The sequence below is a fragment of the Equus caballus genome, chromosome 5, assembly GCF_041296265.1.
Source record: "Equus caballus isolate H_3958 breed thoroughbred chromosome 5, TB-T2T, whole genome shotgun sequence".
Taxonomy (NCBI): Eukaryota; Metazoa; Chordata; class Mammalia; order Perissodactyla; family Equidae; genus Equus; species Equus caballus.
In genome coordinates, this window is record NC_091688.1 from 70,844,069 (window position 1) to 70,864,144 (window position 20,076).

Consider the following 20,076-nt stretch of genomic DNA (forward strand, 5'->3'; position numbering starts at 1 on the left):
ATCAGGTTCTTTGAAACCTGATTGTCTCACAGGATATTCGTTTACCGTGTTTATTTCACTAACTAATTTTTGAATGTGGCCTGACATCTTACTGAGTTCTGAATGGCCATTTTTATAAGATTTTTGAACAGGAAATTTCGACGTATTCATAGTACTGGGGCCCAAATGCATGTGTTTTAATACAATGCTGGAAATATAAAACTATGCAACTATTCATGAGGGTAGTAAATATATGATTTAGGGCAAGTTGAAAAGTATGCTAATTGCCATCATTCTTTCACTTCCCTAGAGAAGAGAGGTAAGGCTCATCAAACGCAAGTGATAATTTCAGGAAGGATTTTTCAGGATAGGTAGGATAATTTCAGGATAGAAAACAGAATACGATCTTCCCTAATCAATCCTGTACCTTTCAGACAGTCCATATGCCTGCAGGCTCTCCTCTCTGGTCCTTTCCAGCTTCCGCTTCAATCCATTACCACCATGGGGCTCTTGGCTCTCTTTATGTATTACAATCCTATCCCACCCTGTGGACTAGCGTTGGATCTGACCGCTCAAACCCCTCCACCTTTTGCTGTGCTGCACAGATCAGTTTAGAGTTGAGTCCCCAGCTCTTTCCATATCGTATGATCTTGGTGAGTTTATATCTCACCTCAGCTGGCTCCTACTGACCCAAAACAAACTTTCATCCATGGCTAGTGGCCCATAGAGGCCCCTGATATCCTGCAAGCGGTGGCTCAGAAATTGATGCATTACGTAGGATTATAATTAAATGTTTTATTCACTCTTGTTAACTTAGGTAACATAATTCCATACAATAATAAGAGAAAGTCAAGAGAAAAATGGAGGGGAGGGGCAAAGTTTTACTGCAAACTATGAAGCCTCTATAAAAGAGATTCACTGTTACATAACTTGCTTTATGTTCTCCCCCGTATTTAACTTCTTCCATAGCAAATCTATGTCTTAGATCAACATGTTCTATTAGCGGAGAACATCTAGACGCCCTTCTGGTTTCACTCGGCTCTAAAGGCAAGCCCCTTATTTCCTGAAGCCTACTGACTGGCTGCATCAGGTACAAAGCATTCTTAAATTAAGCTAGCTTTCAATGCTACTTTCCCGAGGGAGAAAAACTTTGAGGAAATCAAAACAGCAGCGGGTTATCCAGGCAAACACTTATTTAGCTGTCATTAGCCCTTGGTGGGAATCCTACTTCTACCATTAAGGGCATAAGAAGGCAGCTTTATTTCTCATCTTCATCTTTTGAATTCTAAGGAACCAAAAGGACATTTTTGTCTTTATTAAAGCTTAGAAAGAGATCATGATGCATCCTTGATCACTGCAATGCTTTACTTACAGAATACAATAAAGAATTTCTCCAGTAGCAAAATACAATGTGATCTTCCTCTACAAACAGAATTATGTCCTTCATAGCAGAATTCAGGCAGATCAGCTGGCTAATTCTGGGCCAAATAACAGTGATTCGTTACACAAAAACTCACAAAAGGAACAAATTTTCTTTCTCTAGAAGGCTTCCAGGTCATCTATCTCAAAGCTCCACTAAATAGTTTTGTATTCATCAAAACTTATTTAAAACCAAGGGTGCCCTAGGCTCTGAAAGAGCAGTCGCTGGGCAGTAATGTAGTGCCACCTAGCTTCCCTCCTGAGGGATACTCGGCCATCACTAGATGTTCTCAAATGCCTGAAGAAACTAGCCTGGGTTCAACAATGTGCTAAGGCTCTATGAGGGAGAAATAGACAAAGGAGAAAATATCTCCTTTCATATTCGTACAGAGATAACTGAATGTCAAAGGTGGACCCTGGAGTTGGGCAAGATCCTCTACAACCTAGTCCCATCACCCTATCTAGTCTTTCCCCACCCCATCACCCCTACAACTCTGCAGGAGAAGAATATGTACTGTAACATATACAGTGCTTATGGTCCCACACCATGTATTTCTCCTAACCACCTCAACATGTGCCGTAAGTAATCCCACCTCTGTTGTAAATGCTTTTCCCAGCCTAAAGTCTCCTCCCCATTCGTTCTCCCTTTCAAACCCTTCCAATTCTTCAAGTCCCACCTCCTTTGTGCAGCCTTTCCTAACTACACCAAACTTCAATAACAGTCTCATCTCTGAATTACATTGTGTTTCCAGTTCTTCACCGTGCCTTTCATTGCTCTGCGTGAACCTACGTGCTCATTCCAGTCCTGTACCTAGAGTCTCTATTCATCCTTCAAGACTCAGCTCGGCTGTCTGCAGCTGTTCTTGACCGCACATACTTCCTCCTTCAGACAAACTGATATGCTGCCCCCTTGGTGTACATACCTCTATGAGAGAACTCATTTTTTTCTTGCCCTACTAGACTCTAAGCAGAGACTGTGTTTTTGTATTCTGCTCTAAAATAATCATTAATAAATTGTTGTTGAATTAACTAAATGGTTGAAAGAATGAAATATAGCCTTTTAATTATTACATGTGTTACTCATTGTTTCTCTAGTCTACGTTTCTTGGGGAAGAAATACATCCTTAATCCTTCCATTGCCACAATCCTGAACACAATTACCATTCCCTGCCTAATCTTTTTGGACCTTATCAAAAAAACAAAAAACCAAAACCCTACATTTCTGTAGTGAATTTACTCTCCCCCATCTAAAGCAAGCGTCTCCTCTTTCTTCCATCGACTCTCCCACTCGTTCCCAACTAGAGACTTTGCTCCTTATTTCACTGAAAAATAAAAGTCATCAGGGTTTCTGGCAGTATGGTCGATCAAAAACTGTGAAGCCTTCCTTCCACATAATATCTAAAAATGCTCAATGAAGTATGAAAAAAAAAAACCTCTTTGCAAACAATTGGACGAAATGGCAGGAAAGTTGGGGAAATGAGCTGAGGTCAGAAATAAGACCAGGAGACAAGCATTGAAGCATACAAGACATGCTGAGGCATATATCTTTGGCTTCATTGCTCAGCAGGGACTGGAGGTAAAACCCATGGTGGGCCCAAGGCATTGGAGCCAGGTGGGAGTCTGCCAACATAAATCCAAGACACAGACAGTTCTCAACACATTAGCCGGAGCGATCATTTCAAAATGTCACTCAACTGCTCACAATCCTCCAATGACTCCCTATTTCCATGAGAGTAAAATCCCAAGCCCTTCAAGGCCCTCTGTGGTCTGAGGCTCCTCCTTACTTCCTTGAACTCCCTCTTTCCTCTCTTCCCCTCACTTACTCCACTCCTGCTGTACTGGTCTTCTTGCTCTTCCTGATACTATTGATATCCCTGATGTAAATATCCATACTATTTCCCACAGCAGGTCCTTAACTCTTTCTATTTCCCTTTCTAGTTCCCTAAACTTCATGTGACTTATCTCTCACCTCATTCAGCTGAATGCTCAATACAGTATACTCAGAAAGGCCTTCCCTGATTATATTGTAAAAAATAGACCCCTCTCCCCTCCTTCTCCATTTCCTTACCCATCTTTATCTTCACAGTGCCATAACTGCTTGGAGTTACACTTCAGATTTTATTAAATATTTCTTATCTGTCTTTCCCACCAAGATGTGAACTTTATGAGGGAAGAAACTTTCTCTTTCTCATTTAGATCGATAAACCAGTTCTAGACTGGGCCTGGAGAGAGGGGTACTTTATTCACACATAACTTTGGCAGAATGGTAGGGATTTGGGAGGAAAGGGGCCACCGACAGAGGTGTATTGGTCATTGTGGGCTAACTGCTATAACAACTAACCCCCAAATTTCAGGGACTTAACACAATAAAGGTTTATTCCTTGCTCAGGCTGTAGTCATCACAAGTGTTCCTAGTCACATGGCCTAGGGGGTGAGCAGGCTCCCTCAATCCAGTGGCTCCACCATCCCCTAAGGCCTTGGAGTCCTCCACTGGATCCCTTGCATCTCACCAGAGATGAGGAACTAGGGAGAGCATAGAGAATTATCTGGGCAGTTGTAGGGGTCAGGTCTGGAAGTGATATAAGTCACTTTCACCCACATTCTTTTCATTGGAACTCAGTCGTCAGGTCTTTCCTTATCTTGAGGGAGCCTGAGGAAGCAGTCCAACTGATTCCAGAGGGGAAAGGAAGTGGAGTATGGTGAACACATAGTGTAGTAGTGTCCGTCATAAGACGTAACCAGCAGGTAATGAACAAGCCGATTTACAACAGATGAGAAAGTTACCCTAGAAAAGTGTTCTAGGGCAAAGGAACAACAGCTGCAAAGACAAAGAGATGTGAAAAAATCACAGTACATTTTAGGAACTTCAGGTTGTAGATGTGGCTGTATCCATTGTGAACATACCATGTGAAACATAAAGGCATATAGTTGGGGAAATAGACAGAATCTAGACCATGCAGGACCTGTATGCCATGACAAACAGATCATCCTGAGGGTAACAGGGAGCCATTGAGGAATATTAAGGGGAATGGTTGGAGAATAACATGATTAAATGTGTGTTATTGAAAGATCATTCCAATGGCTGTATGGAGGACGCATTTGAGATAGGGAGAATGGAGGCAAGATAATTAGATAGGAAGCTATTGTAGAAGTATAACAGGAAATGTTGAGGATGGGAGCCAAAACTAAGATAATAGTTATAGATGGTTGTTGAGTTCTTTCTGGAAAGTCTCGTGCACATGCTTACCTTCTTTGATTGGCTGAGACTCTAATATTATTCCTGGGGCTTAGAAATCCATCTAATAAAGGTTAACAAAGTCACATTTTAATTAAATTTCTAATTGGATTTCTAATGCCTATCATTAAAAAATAAAGGTCAGTCTAAATGAATAAAGCTATCTTGCAATCCATGCTCAGAGATTACTGGGGGCAAGGAGGTGAATGAAGTAAAAGGTCTGAGGGAACTCTCACTTACATTGATAGTGTGTAAGAGGGGGAAAAAATTGATGAACATCTCCCCGCATACTCATTGTGATAATATAATTCTAATCAAGGAATAGATGGGAAGGATAGATTGTTCGTTATAACTCTGTCTTCAACTTCACCAAATAAATTAATATGACACTTCAATTAAATTAAGTTTTAGGTTTTTCCATAAGCACAACTACCAAAATTTTTCGTTTTTCTTCTTATAAGTGTAAACTTTTCCATTTCCCTGAACCATTACTGATCTGTAATAATTATCTCTCTTTTTTGGCCATCTTTTTCTTTATTTTTAATTTTTTTTCCAGCTTTATTAAAGTATAATTGACAAATAAAACTTGTATGCATTTAAGGTGTATACTATGATGGTTTGATATATGCGTTCATTGTGAAGTGATTACCACAACCAAATTAGTTAACACATCCATCACCTCACATAGCTGCCATTTTATTTATTTATTTATTTATTGTTGGTATAGTGAGAATACTTAAGATCTACTCTCTTAGCAAATTTCAAGTACACAATCCAGTATTATTAACTGAAGTCACCAGGCTGTACATTAGATCCCCAGAACTTGTTCCTCTTATAACTGAAAGTTTGTACTCTTTCGCCAATATGTGCTCATTTTCCTCACCCTCCCATCCCTGGCAACCACTATTTTACTCTCTGGTTCTATGAGTTTGACTTTTTTAGATTCCACATATAAGCGAGATCATACAGTATTTGTCTTTTTCTGTCTGACTTATTTCACTTAGGACAACGTCCTTCAGGTTCATCTGTGTTGTGACAAGTGGCAGAATTTCCTTCTTTTTTATGGCTGACTAATATTCCATTGTATATATGTAGCGTATTTTCTTATTCACCCACCAAGGACACTTAGGCTGTTTCACATTTGACTGTTATGAATAATGCTGAAATGAGCATGGGAGTACAGATCTCTCTTGAAGATCCTGATTTCAATTCCTTTAGACAAGTATCAAGCAGTGAGATTGCTGGATCATATGGTAGTTGTATTTTTTTTTTTTACGAACATCCATGCTATTTTCCATAATGGCTGTACCAACTTACATTCTCACCAACAGTGCACATGATCCCTTTTTCTACACACCCTCAGCAACACTTGTTATCTCTTGCCCTTTTGATAACAGCAATCCTAACAGATGTGAAGTGATATCGCATTGTAGTTTTGATTTGCATTTCTCTGATAGTGATATGGAGCACCTTTTCATACATCTATTAGGAAAATCTTTGGAAAAATGTCTACTCATATCCTTAATCCATTTTTTTAATTGAGTTATTTAGCTTTTGCTATTGAGAAAGATCTATACACTGAAAAACCTGTACGATGTTGATGAAAGAAATCGAAGAAGACACAAAGAAAGGGAAAGATATCCCATATTCATGGATTGAAAGAACTAATATTGTTAAAATGTCCATACTACCCAAAGTAATCTCTATCAAAATTCCAATGTCATTTTTCACAAAAATAGGGGGAAAAATCCCTGTAATTCATATGGAACCACAAAAGACCCTGAAGAGTGGAGAAAGAGGAACAAACCTGTAGGCATCACACTTCCTGATTTCAAACTATATTACAAAGCTATATTAATCAAAACAGCATGGTTCTGGAATAAAAACAGACATGTAGACCAATGGAACAGAATAGAGAGCCCAGAAATAAACCCACACACATATGATCAACTAATCTATGACAAGGGCACCAGGAATCCATGAGATAGAAAGGATCGTCTGTTCAAAAAATTGTGTTAGGAAAACTGGATACCCACATGCAAAATAATTAAACTGCACCCTTTTCTTACACCATACACAAAAATCAACTCGAAATGGATTAAAGATCTAAATATAAGACCTGAAACCACAAGACTCCTAGAAGAAAACATAAGGAAAAAGCTCCTTGACATTGATCTTGTCAAAGACTTTCTGGACTTGACAGCTCAAGCAACAAAAACAAAAATAACCAAGTGGGACTATATCAAACTCAAAAGCTTCTGCACAGCAAAGAAAATAACAAAATGAAAAGACAACCTACAGAAATGGAAAAAACATTTGCAAATAATATATCTGATAAAGGGTTAATATTCAAAACAATTTTAATTTAGAATGATTAGATGTACAATCAACATATTTTAAAGCCATTGGAAGAAAAATAGGAGAAAAAAACCAGTGGTTTTTCCTGTACTCTGGGAAAAAAAATAGAAGAGTTCTAGAAAGTAGAGGGCAAATTAGAGCATCAGCAATACTTTTTCCTTTTAAAGCAACCTTTACAAATCTAAAATCACTGCATATGGTAATACCTGTTATATTGAAATTTTAGAATTATGAGTGAGTGACTTACTTTTGTCTATCGACTCCCTGTGTAAGTACATTACTTGTATGAAGAAAAATGAATAAAGATAGACTCCCTTTGACAAGTTTATTTGCTCATGAAGTTATCAGGAATCTGAGTTCAAATATCAGCACCACTGCTTATGTGACATTGAACAAGTTAATGTCATTATTATTATTAGCATTAAAAAATTGATAATAACACCTATTTTGTAGGACAGTTGTGAAGATTAGATGAGATTATATACAAAAAGCATGTTCTAAATTGTATAACATTATGCACATGTTGGTTGTAATCTTTATTTATTCTTGTATTGTAAAATATTCAGATAATAAATACAAATTTTTTTCACACTGCAATACATTAAGGTTGCCTGTGTTTAGCAAAAGCCTAACCACATGGTGCTGGAAAAATTGGCTTAGCAGAACACCAGATTGTATTTCAGATTCAAATTTTGGACTATATTCTGTGTTGCATACCCTCGAAAAAAGAACCTTTTGGGGGCCAGCATGGTGTCATAGTGGTTAAGTCCAGTGCACTCTGCTTTGGCAGCCCAGGTTCATGGGTTCAGATTCCAGACATGGACCTACACAACTCCTCGGTGGCCATGCTGAGGCGGCAACCCACATACAAAATAGAGGGAGACTGGCATAGATGTTAGCTCAGGGCTAGTCTTCTTCAAGCAAAAAGAATCAGAGTGAATCTTCCTCACCAAAAAAAAGGAAACTTTTGATCACCAAATTGCTCAAGCCAAAAACCAAGAACTACACCTCAGTCCTCCTCTTCCTGATTCCACATGGAATCTGTCAACAAGCCCCATGCTTCCATCCCAGACACATCCCGTATCCTCTCACTGATCTGCATTTCTATTGCTGCCTCCCTGGCCAAGTCCTCACAGTGTCTCACTTAGACTTCTACAACGGCCTGTAACTCATCCTACCTCCCTCTTCTTTCACTCCTGAGACAACATTTGTATCCCTCTTGATGCTTAATTTTTCTCTCATATTTCCTTTTTACCGCGTTCTGGAACAATTCCTTTAATTCAGTCTTCTGGGTCTATGTTGTCCAATACGGCAACCACTTGCCGCAGTGACTCCTGAGCACTTAAGATGTAGCTGGTCTGGATAGAGATGTGCTGTAAGCACAAAATACACACCAAGTATTCAAACATTTAGAATGAAAAAAATGGATGCAAATATCCCGTTTATAATTGTTTATATTGATTGCACGTGAAAATGATAATGTTTTGTTTATTTTGGGTTAAATAAAATACACTGTTAAAATTAATTTCACCTGTTTCTTTTTACTATTGTAATGTGACTTCTAGAAAAATTAAAATTATATATGTGGCTTGCATTATATTTCTATTGGGTAGACCTGTTCTCCATTGCCAATTCAGTTGTCAGTTGTCTCCGTTTAACCTTTTTACTGAGGGATGTGGGATATTCTGGAAATCAAGTTTTAAATTTCCTAAAGCTCTTTAGAGTTCTCTAATTGCTTCTTTTTCATAGTAACTATTCTTATTTTATGAGTTTAAAATCTTCTCAAATCTTTTTGGAGATACCTAAATAGAATTTTATTCAACTGTTATTTCCTGTGCTAACTCTATTTCCTCAGGATTTAGTTTCTCCATTTTTTCCCCCATTTTGGAGACTCTCTTTCATGCTATTGGTTTCTCCTCCAGTGGTTTTGATTCTTGGCTACCCATATCTAATGTAAGTATCTAGACTGGTCAGTTATTGGTGGCTGCATCGTGTTTCCTCAGCCCAAGTGAAATGACACTTCCCTTAGCAGTGAGTAGGGTTGGTTAATGGAACCCTAGATGGGAAGAGTGGGTGAGGACATGTGGCCTGGCTGGCTTCTCTGTAGGGCACATGAAGAGCTTGCCCTTTTGGTACAGAGACTCCTTTTGATGATACCTGGGGCACTGCCCTAGTTATCCCAGAGAGCCCCAACACTTACTTTGGAGCTCCTCAGAGTATATCATCCATTCTATTTACATTTTAAGCATATTACAATGAATAATTTTAACCTAAGAAATGGAAACTAAAACTTATTACAGAACCATGTGGTAGCATAGTCAATAGAAGAAAAAAAGAGAAGAAAAGATTAGATATCATTACGGAAAATCTCTCAGACTACTCGGGTAGTTAGAGCTAGATGACTTCGTACTAGCCCAAACCTTGCAAGAAGGCAGGATGAGGAACACCGACTATCCAGATATCTGATGACAAGTGTCTAACCACTAAACCTATCCAAAGACGAATTGACCTCTCGTGGAGTTCTCCTCACTAGATAACTTTGCATCGAGTAAGTAGAAGGAATTCAAGTGTTTAACGTTTAAAATTGATGATTTCTAAGGTCTATTCTACAGAGTGTATCAAGAAGCATATCTTGAGGTGTATCTGTACCTGTGTAGAAATAACATTGAATTGGAAATCTTGGCATAAAGTCTCAGCACCACCAGTAATTGGCTACATAACTGGGGAAACTCTCTTCAACCTCTCTGGGCCTTAGTTGTGAGCAACTCAAAAGCAGAGTCTGTGCTTCCCAGAGATGGACTGCCTTTAGAAAGATAGTCCATACAAAATGGACTTCCTTTTGGCTCAGTCGCCACATCTATAACAAGACTCCGTAAATATTTCTGTAAAGGGCAAGGTAGTAAATACTTTAGGTTTTGCAAAGCCTAATCCAGTTTCTGTAGCATTTTATTCTTCTCTTTTTCTCGCTCTCCTTTTTTTTTTTTTACAATGTTCTAAAAATGTAAAAACCATTCTTCCCTCACGGGCCCTAGAAAAGCAGGTCACACGCCATACTTTGCCAATCTCTGATCCATAAAATAGAGATAATAAGAGAACTACTGGGTAGGCTTGTTGTGGCTATTGAAAGAGTAAAACTTGTAAAGTATTGGAACAGTGTATAGCACATAGGAAGCTCTCAATAAATGTTAAATGGCATTGTTACCATTATAATTATTGTATCTTAGGGTTCTATCTTAGCACTGGGAACATACCATGACCTCAATAAGTGGTTTTGAAAAAATAAATATGTGAAGGAGGGGACTTGGATTCAATAATATCTGCAGTCTCTTCTAGCTCTGCAATTCCACAAACTTCAAGTCTCATGATGCATATTGCCGTCAGGTATGCTGTGCTTTGACCCAACGCCTGAGGGAAAGTCTAGGGAGAGGTGGAGGTGGTGCTGAGTAAGGCTGGCAAAAATGTTGGCTTCCTGAAAAAAATGTTTTAATCTACAAGACTGAAATAAAAACTTGAAGGGCCAAAAATTCTAGAAAACAGCTTAACGAATCAGAGTATGATTTTCTTACATGTATTTATACCAAGTATATGTTGCCAATTTACTTCCCAAATCCTATCTTCTTTTCCAGGGAAGTGAGCTACTCCCTGGAGACTTTTGACATTATCTCAAGAAAAAGTTCACAAATTTACAGTGACCCAATTTTTATCCACGAGTGAGAGAAATTAAACATTGAAGGTGCATTGGGCTTCCAGAAATACTTTCCATTCCTCCATCAAAGAGTGTACCAACGATTCAAGATGATACAGATCAATTATCAAACTATTAAATGTCAGTTAATATCTCTGGAAACTGAATACAAAATGAATGAACTAACACAGCCTTGTTATAATCCCTCTGTGTATAAAAATTAGGTTTAAACTCTTTCTGACTATATGAAAATATAATTACCAAGTTATTACTCTTGTAGAGGTGATTAATTACCATATCATTGACTTTAAAGAAAAAGAATGCCTGTTCTCTGTCTAAACCAGTAATTCCCAAAGTGTAGACCTTAAAGAAGCAGCAACAACAGCATCTAGAAATTTGTTAGAAATGCAGATTCTCCATCCTGTTCCAGACCAACAGAATCAGAAATTCTGGGAGTGGGGCCACTAATCTGTGTGTTAACAAGCCCTCCAAGCAGGATCAAGTTTGAGAATTGCCGTTTTAAGCCATTCCCTTCTTCAACCATCCCCTTAATTCTTCTCACTTGTCTTAGTCCATTCGAGCTGCTATAACAAAAATACCATAGACTGGTTGGCTTAAACAACAAACACTGTTTCTCACAGTTCTGGAGGCTGTAGAGTCCAAGATTAAGGCACTGGAGAATTCAGTGTCTGTGAGAGCCCAATTCCTGGTTCCTGGATGGCTGTCTTCTTGCTGTGTCTTCACATGGAGGAAAGGGGCAGAGGAGATTTCTGGGGTCTCTTTTATAAGGGCATTAATTCCATTCACGAAGGCTCATTCTCATGACATAATAACTTACTGAAGACCCCATCTCCAAATACTATCACACTGGGGATTAGGTGTCAACATATGAATTTGGGAGGACAAAAACATTCAGCGTATAGCATAACCTTATCCAATGCCTAACCCCAAATTCAGTATTTGATGTCTCCTCTTCAGGTAACATAGTCTTCATAGCACCAGAAGAAGTCTCATTTTCCTGTTTTCCCAACTCTGGGGTCCTTTCTCTCCTGCACTTCCCTTATCCAGATCCTTCCCTTCCCTTATTTCCCTCTTGGTGCCCATGTTCTGGGCCCGACCTTCCCAGACCACAATGAGCACATCATTTGCTAAAATCTTTAGCATTAACTGTACCACAATTTTAACTCCTCATCACACTCTGTCTTGCGCTGTTACTAACTTGTTTTATTGATTCAAACTAACATCATTTACCAAGATCCTACCTGGAGCCAGGTTCTGGGCTAGACCCTGTGAGAGTTCAGACATAGAACCTATCTTCAAAAAAAGTTAATCTAGTAACAGGTGAGAGGAAACTTATAACTAATAATAAAATATAGAAAACATGTTGAAAAGAGGCACAGATAAAAGCATCATTCCTTGGTGATATCTTGGTCTTTAAATACCACCTATACTCATACGGCTTCCAAATTTACATCTTCAGCCTAGGCCTCTCCAGTGAACTCCAGTCTCGTAAATACAACTGTCCACTCCACATCTTGACCCAAATGTCGTATAGATATCTCAAATGTAGCATGTCCATAACTGAACTTCTAATCTTCTTCCCAAAACCTGCTCCCTCCTGCATCTTCCCCATCTTTCTCTCATACTCCACATCTCAGAATGATTTCCTGCCAGCTCTACTGTCAAAACTTTCGCAAAATCTAACCATATTTCATCATTTCCACCATTACCACCACGGTCTTAGCCTTTTGACAATGCTCTTGCTTCCATTCCAGCCTATTTGCAACACAGAAGCCACAGTGATCCTTTTGAAACATAAATCAGATGAAGTTACTTCTCTGCTCAAAACTCTGCTTCCCATCTCACTCTGAGTAAAAGACAAAATCCTTAACAGCTAGAGGATCCGCGCCCCATCCCCATCCCACCATTACATGTCTGTCCTCATCGCCTGTTGGACTGGCTCACTCACTCCTCTCAAGGCACGCTGGTCTTGCACTTGTCATTTCCTCCCCCTGGAGCACTCTTCCAGCTTACTCCCTCACTTCCAACGGGTCTCTGATTAAAGATCATTTCTCCATGAGGCCATTCTCCTCAAAATTGCAACCATTCTCCCCCTAATCCTGGAACTCCCTATACCCTTTTCCTGTCTTATTTTTCCCCATGACACTTATCACCATCTAACATAATGTACATATATTTTTTTTGTCTATCTCCCCCCATTAGATTATAACCTTCATGAGAGCAGAGATTTTTGTCTACAGAAGTGGAAAATTGTTGAATAGATGAGAAAATGAATGAATGAAGTGCTACAGGAGTTCAAAGGAAGAGCAGGTTACTTCCTAAAAAAGAAATAAAGAAAGATTTAGAGTAGAGGCAGCATGTGAGTTGGTCCTTGAAGAACTGGTAGAATTTGGACAACAAGAGATGGTGCATGGAGGCATCTCTTTATTTTACTGAATAAGTTCTGAGGATCTAAGGTACATCATGATGACTATAGTTAATAACACGATATTGTATACTTGAAATTTGCTGAGAGTAAATCCTAAGTAGATCTGCCTACTTAACCACCTATGAATACTTATTTCTGGAGGCTTATCTTTTTACCAAACCTAGGAGAGCACATTATCCCTAAATGTAGCCAAAACACTGTACAATTATGTCACAAAATATATAAAAATTATATCCTTTCAACATTAATATTATTAATATTAATAACATTATAGTATAGATATTATTAGCCAACTCAAAAATAGCTTTAAATTGTTCTTGTGAAAAAGTGGTTGAACACGTGGAGGAGGAAGAAGAGAATGGAGACTCTTGTAGAGATTTTGGGCAGGACCCAGGCATCTCAAAGGCTTTAGAAGTGAGTGGGACTGAAGATGTGGAGAATCTGCCTTCCTGTTCATGGTGGATGCATAGTCTAATGGTCCGTATCTGATGTGGTTGGGGATTTTTTTTTCTTCATAAATTGATATAAGAGAGATTTTGCTAGGCAACACAGCAAGAGTAAAAACTTACGGTGAAAGAAGATGTGTATGTACGTAGGTGAGAGTGTGTTTGTGTGTGTGTGTGTGTGTGTGTAAGCTATGGCAATGAAGAGGAGAGAGACGAGCTGCTCTCAGATAAAGCACAGCAAGCATGACTCCAGGGAGCATACGGTAGTCAATAAATAATTGTTGAATGAATGACTTCCCACCTATTTAAGATACTCCCAAAGAGAATCTGTCCAAACGTCTGCTTATGATTTTTTGATTCTCCTAAAACTCAGCATGTGATTTATCTCCTCCATGAAAACCAAATGGTGTACTGGTTTTATCTTCTCTGCACAGAAAATGTAGCATCTGAAAGAGAATGTTTATGCTGGAAGGACACTTAAGGGTTGTTTATTCTAATTGCTCTCATTCTCCATAAGCAAGTGAGTTTCTGAGATGTGTAGAGCCTTTTCAAGGTCACAGAGCTGGTTAGAGTCAGATTCTGGACTGAATCCAGGGCTTCTGGTTCCATGTCCAGGACTCTTTCTCCTTTACTAGACTGACAGCTATCCACGGTTTGTTTGCTTTATTGAACAACAAAGCAGGTCAGGTGAGTAGAACTTGTTGGTATGTTATCTGATATATCCTGCAGAACTTGGATTCTAGCTTATCCTTGAGTTCCCACTGAAGGTCACAGTTGGCTTAATAGTTATTCATTTCATTCATTCAGTAAATGTTTATTCAGCACTTCCTATGTGCCGGGCATTGTGTTAGGCACTATTGATCCAACAGTGAACACAGCAGTCATGGCCCTGCCTTCACAGAGCTTAAATTTTGGTAAGGGTGGCAGAAAACAAAAACAAATAAAATTACTAAATATTGTGATAAGTGATAGGAGGGAGATAAACAAGGTGTCTGTGGTAGAGAATAAAAAGTGGACCTCCCTTAAATACAGTGGCCAGAGGAGGTTGCTAAAAAAGAAGCGTCGTTTAGGCTGAGTTTGAAGTAGGTGGAGAAGCCAGGCATTGGAAGAGCTTCTAGGCAGAGGGAACAGCAAGTGGAAAGCCCTAGAGGCAGCAAAGAGCTTGGCGTGTCTGAGAAACTGAGAGAAGACTTGTGTGTCTGGAGCACAGTGAGGGAGGCAGAGAGGGGACTGAGATGAGGTCAGAGTAGAAGGCAGGGCCAGGTCACACTGGACATAGAGGGTGTGGTTTGAAGCTTGAATTTTATTTCAGGAACATGGGAAGCCACTGAAGGACTTTAAGCATGGAGTGACATGATGTTATTTACATATTAATAAGAGGTTTCTATGTTAGGCATTGTTCTACTCACTTCAAAAGGAAGAAACTCATTTAATCATCATAACTTTATAAGGTAGGTACAATCATGACCATCATTTTACAGCTGAAGCATCTGCAGCACAGAAATCTTAAAGAAATTGCCTAAATTCAGATAGCTGGTAAGTGGCAGAGCCAGGATTCAAACCCAGGTCAGATCATTCCAGAGTATTCATTCCTAACCTCCACACTTTTGTTTTATGTTGAATAAGAGTTTGGTGGAGTGAGGCAAAGATATCAGTTAGGGAGCTATTGCAGGGTCTAGGAGAGAGATAATAGTGGCATCAGTTAGGATGGTGGCAATGGAGATGGATAGAAGCTGATGGATTCAGATATATTTTGGTTGGCAGAATTGACAGAATTTGATGATGTAGTAGATATAGGAGAAGAGGAAAAGAAAGGAACCAAAGTGGGCTCTCAAATTTGGGGCATAAGTAATAAACCAGGAGTTCATTGGTGGTGCCATTTATTGAGATAAGGAAGATAGGTGAAGAGGTGAAATAAGTTTTAGAGGTAACATGGCAATGGTTTTGATTTAGCTGTCTCAAGTTGGACATATCAAGTAAACCTCTGAATGAGTCTGGAGCTCAGAGGGCTGGGTATAAGAATATACAAGCTATCTGCACAAAGATGGTCTTTAAAGCCATGAGAACAGACAAGGCAGCCCAGGAGGAGAGTATAGAGAAAGAAAGAGGGTCAGAGACCGACCTCTGAGGGGAGGTTGATTCGAGATGGATCTGTTAAAGGGATCTGAGATGCTTTGGACAGTGAGATGGGGAAAGCCATAAAATATGATGACAAAATCCAAGAAAGGAGATGATTTTATTTTTAAAAAAGGTCAGTGTCAATATATCAGATGCTGCTGAGTAGTCAAACAGCAGGGAAGAGTTAGATCACCTAAGCCACTTGATTCCAGGGGCTTCAGAAGTCCCGTCCCTTAAAGACTCTCCCACCCAGTTCCCAGATGTATGAAAGTCTGCATTTAAATCTTCATTCTTTTTATTTTTTATGACATTCAAAATTCCATAAGTGAAATGTCAAATTGAGTCATTTCTACCCCCTGGAGGAAATAAGTTTTGGATCATTTCTGGATACTAGAAATTTGATAAGGAAAAGGAAAGAGAGAGAGAGAGTAAGGGCTATCGTGGGAAGAGAGGGTACTGTCAAAGTGAGGGAGAGGGAAAGCCAGAAATGCTGGGAGACATTGAATCCAGCTTTAAGTATTTCACACATTTGCCTGGGGCCTGCCAACTGCACTGAGTCACTTCTGTTTCAAAATGGTATTCTGACTGACATTTGATTTGATAAAGGAGGATAAAATCTCCCCCACATTCCCTCAAGGTATAAGCAAATGCTCTCTTTATATATGATACACCTTTGATAATGAAGTTCTTGGCGCACTCTCTTTACAGTTTTCATATCACCATCTTCCCTGAAGACGTATTAGTGACATAATTAGGAGCAAAGTTTTTATTAACATATAAACACCAAAGGATGGTACCATTTGACTAGTGGAGATATGGAGAACAAGAAAGACACACCAGGTGACTTGCAATTCAAACCAACCCACATCCAAACTAGACCAACCCACAACCCTCAGAAGCGTGGGTTTGTCAAAGAGAGGGCTCCCTTCCTAGTTGCGTGCTGGATGGACTTGGATTCTAGCTGGCACGCTTGAGCCTGACCTGTTAGTTGTCCACATCTTTACATTCTCTTAATTCTTCTTTGATCTGTCACAGATCCTGAGGGGAGAGCTAAGCTGGAAAACTGATTCATCTTTAGTTTCAAGTGTTTCCAAGTTAAATGGGTTCCAACCACCTGATGGGGGTTAAAATACCATTCATCAAAGTACTTAAGTCTTTAGAAACCCTGCTTTCACATTTCTTCAGAGGAACAAAACAAAGGAAATCAGCATGTACTCCATAACTTGTTGTTAGAAAAACAATGATGTTATGTAACAAATAGTTCTTAATAATAGAAAATCCCACTCAGATGAATGAATAAATGAAAGAACTAACAAATTTATGAATGAAAGAAAAAGGGGGACTGGCCTGGTGGCGTAGTGGTTAAATTTGTGTGCTCCACTCCAGAGGCCCGGGGTTCGCTGGTTCAGACGCCAGGCTGGGACATGGCACCACTCATCAAGTCATGCTGTGGCAGCATCCCACATAAAATAGAGGAAGATTGGTACAGATGTTAGCTCAGTGGCAACTTCCTCAAGCAAAAAGAGGAGGATTGGCAACAGATGTTAGCTCAGGGCCAATCTTCCTAACAAAAAAAAAAAGAAAAAGGCACACCATAGATTGGCTTATTCCAGCTATCCTTCCAGGGGCTATGATCCCTTCAGACTCAGCATAGGGCCTGAGATTGGAACAGATAGGATAGGAATGCAGGAAAAGCTTCAAGGAGTATAAACAAAGAGGCCTTGGCCCCGGGTAATGTGGGTGACTATGTTTGGGGCATTTGTCCTTGTGGAGTCTTTTAGGCAACCACAGCCGGCTATTCTCAAATCCCTTATCTGAGGATGAAATTTCCTGGACTGTGCAGAAAAGAGGCAGCTGATGGCCTTCCTAAGGAGGTATTTTTGAAAAGCAAGCATTTCCCCTCTTCAGAGCAACCCCCTTCAGAGAAGGTTAGCATTCCTGGAGGGGCTCCAAACTGTCCAGAGTGACTCTGTCTCTGGAGTCTAAGCAGAGCAACAAGAAGGAGAAAAGTCAACAAGATTGCTTCACTAGCAAAACAAACCAACAACAACAAAAATCCTTCATTAGGATCCTAAAGGATTCCAAAGAGGAGTGTGGTCAAGACACGCAAGAACAATCCAGTTCCTGGGGCCTTGGAGCTGCAGGAAGTCAATGGCAGAGCCAGAATTGTGATTTGGCTCTCAGGTGACTGCCAGACAAAAGGGCTCTAATTATTCTTTTTTTGTTTTTAATTAATTATTAGCATTTCCTACTTAGGCCTTAGATTGCTTCCAGATTATCTGAATGGTGTTTTACATCCAGTTGTTCCGTGGGTCTGCCTCATGGAAATGGTGCCTTGATAAGTTTCCGTGACCAGAAGTGAGAATACATTGTCATGTCCACAACTTTCTCCATGTTCTTCTCTCACCTGCAAGAGCGAGAACACTTTCCCATCTTTACCTTCTCCACCTATGAAAAACGGGTATGTTGTCTGGAATTAGCATTTGTCCCTAAGGCCTTGAAGCAGCGTGGGATAGAGAAAAGAGCAGAGAAGTCAGATAAAAATGGTTTAGGGTCCCAACTCTACCACTTGCTATTTCCTTGAACTTAGACAAGTTCCTTAACTTCTCAGAGCCTTGGTTTCCTAACTTGTAAAATGGGTCTAAGAATACTTACTACTTGTTATTTGGATGGTTGTGAAGATTACATAAGGTGACATATAGCAGCTCATGCCACGCTGTTGGCACTTGGTAAGCACTCAAGCACACTTAGTGGCATTCAGTAAATGCTGCTTCCTTTCTGTCCCCAACACTAAGCTCACTCCAATCAGAAATGATCTTACTTTTCCTACACATTCCCAGTGTGTCCTATTTACCCATTTGCTGAATGCCCATATCATGTCCTGCCTTATCCTCTCTACTACACTGGAAGCTTCTTGGGGACATAGGATGGCACTGCACAGTTACATCATTCTCTTATTGCCTAGCAACGCACCTTCCCGTGAAAAGTCCTTCATGAACATTAGCCAAATAAACAAATCTTTCTCTTTTATCAAAAGAGATCAGTAGATAAATTTTCCTCATGTCCTTCTTATTCACAAGTTTTTACAAAGAGAAAGGATTGAAGACGTCAGCTTATATATGAAATGGAGGGATGAAGGCACTAAGTGCCTCCTAGGTGGTAGGGTTTTTAATTTCAGATCTTGTTTACTTTTCACATCAAGTCTTCTTTAGCCCCAATTCACATTTCAAAGATTATAATAGCATTTCAATTATGCTAATCAACATGTTTCTGTGCAAATCAAAAAGCGATTGAGAAAGACACCAGGTTGGGTGCAGAGCCCCCAGCAATCACTAGCTCTGATCAGCTATTTTGCCAGACACTATCCACAAGTGACAATAATTACTCAGAATCTGCCAACAACTTGGTCAATTTATAAAAACTGCCCATTCTTCTCCTTGAAAAAAAATCAAAAAACTAAAAAAGCAGCTACTGGAACCCACAAGCCCTCTCTGTTTGCTGAAGTTCAGAATCCCATGGTTACCTTTGGTTTCCTTCCAACATGCAAGGCCCTTTGCCAGTTGAGAGATACTTGTCCAGAGAGATGTTATTTTAGAGGCTGAACTTTTCACTCTCAGCAGTCTTGCCCTAGAATCAGGAACAGTGTGTTCCACAGATGTCCCTGGAGCTTCACCATCCAAACAAATGTGGGGCTCAGCATCATGTCCCCCATCTCGAAGGAGAGAGTCCAGAGAACCACAGAAATAAAGCAGTTCTCCTGCTGTCTGTCTTCAACAAGAGATTTTCTCTCCAAAGTCTCTGTATTTCAAATCTCTGAATAACTTAAGAGGGAAAACCCTATTAAGGTCCTGCTTGTCTTTGGCATCTTTTCCTTCCTGCTAAACAGAGGCAAACACAGGTTCAGTATGGCATGAGGCAGCAGTAGTACCTGGGGCCCAGGAAGGGGTAGGGGTGAGGATGCAGGGGTGAGGTAAGAGGAGGGGTGCAATAGCAGGGAGTGAGTATCTGAGAGGATTTTGAAGCACAAATCTAAAGTCCACAAACCTAGGAATGAAGTGCTCTCAGGTCACATAGTCATGATGTCTAGGTTGCTTTGCACCGAGGTCAAGCCCTGTGGTTGAGGCAGGAGCCTGCCCAGGTTTTAGGGCATTTACCATCCCTTCCAGTCTCGCCTATGACCTGGATTTGTGGCCTGGCCCCCAGTAATCGTGACCTGACTTCTTGAAACCATACTTTATTCAATACCATTCTTTTATGATCCTTATGTTCCTATTTCATGGCCTCTTTTTTTTTTTTGAGTGTCCTGCTTCACTTCACCATTTGATTCTATCTGTCAGCCACATAAAAGTCACCCTACATCCTTACACCTTCATGGTTTTATAGGCAT

The 20,076-nt window shown here is 39.8% G+C and overlaps 1 protein-coding gene across 4 annotated transcripts in view; it reads right to left on the bottom strand.

The window, feature by feature from the left end:
• The window catches only part of VCAM1 (vascular cell adhesion molecule 1), a 129,285-nt gene that overhangs the window by 101,618 nt on the left and 7,591 nt on the right, over positions 1-20,076 (bottom strand). The window contains exon 1 of one of the 4 annotated variants that reach the window (XM_070266207.1): positions 17,037-17,136. The exons of the other annotated variants lie outside the window; for them this stretch is intronic. The gene's annotated coding sequence lies outside the window, so the exon portion shown is untranslated. Of the gene's footprint in view, positions 1-17,036; positions 17,137-20,076 lie in introns of those variants that run through there. 4 annotated transcript variants of the gene reach the window in all.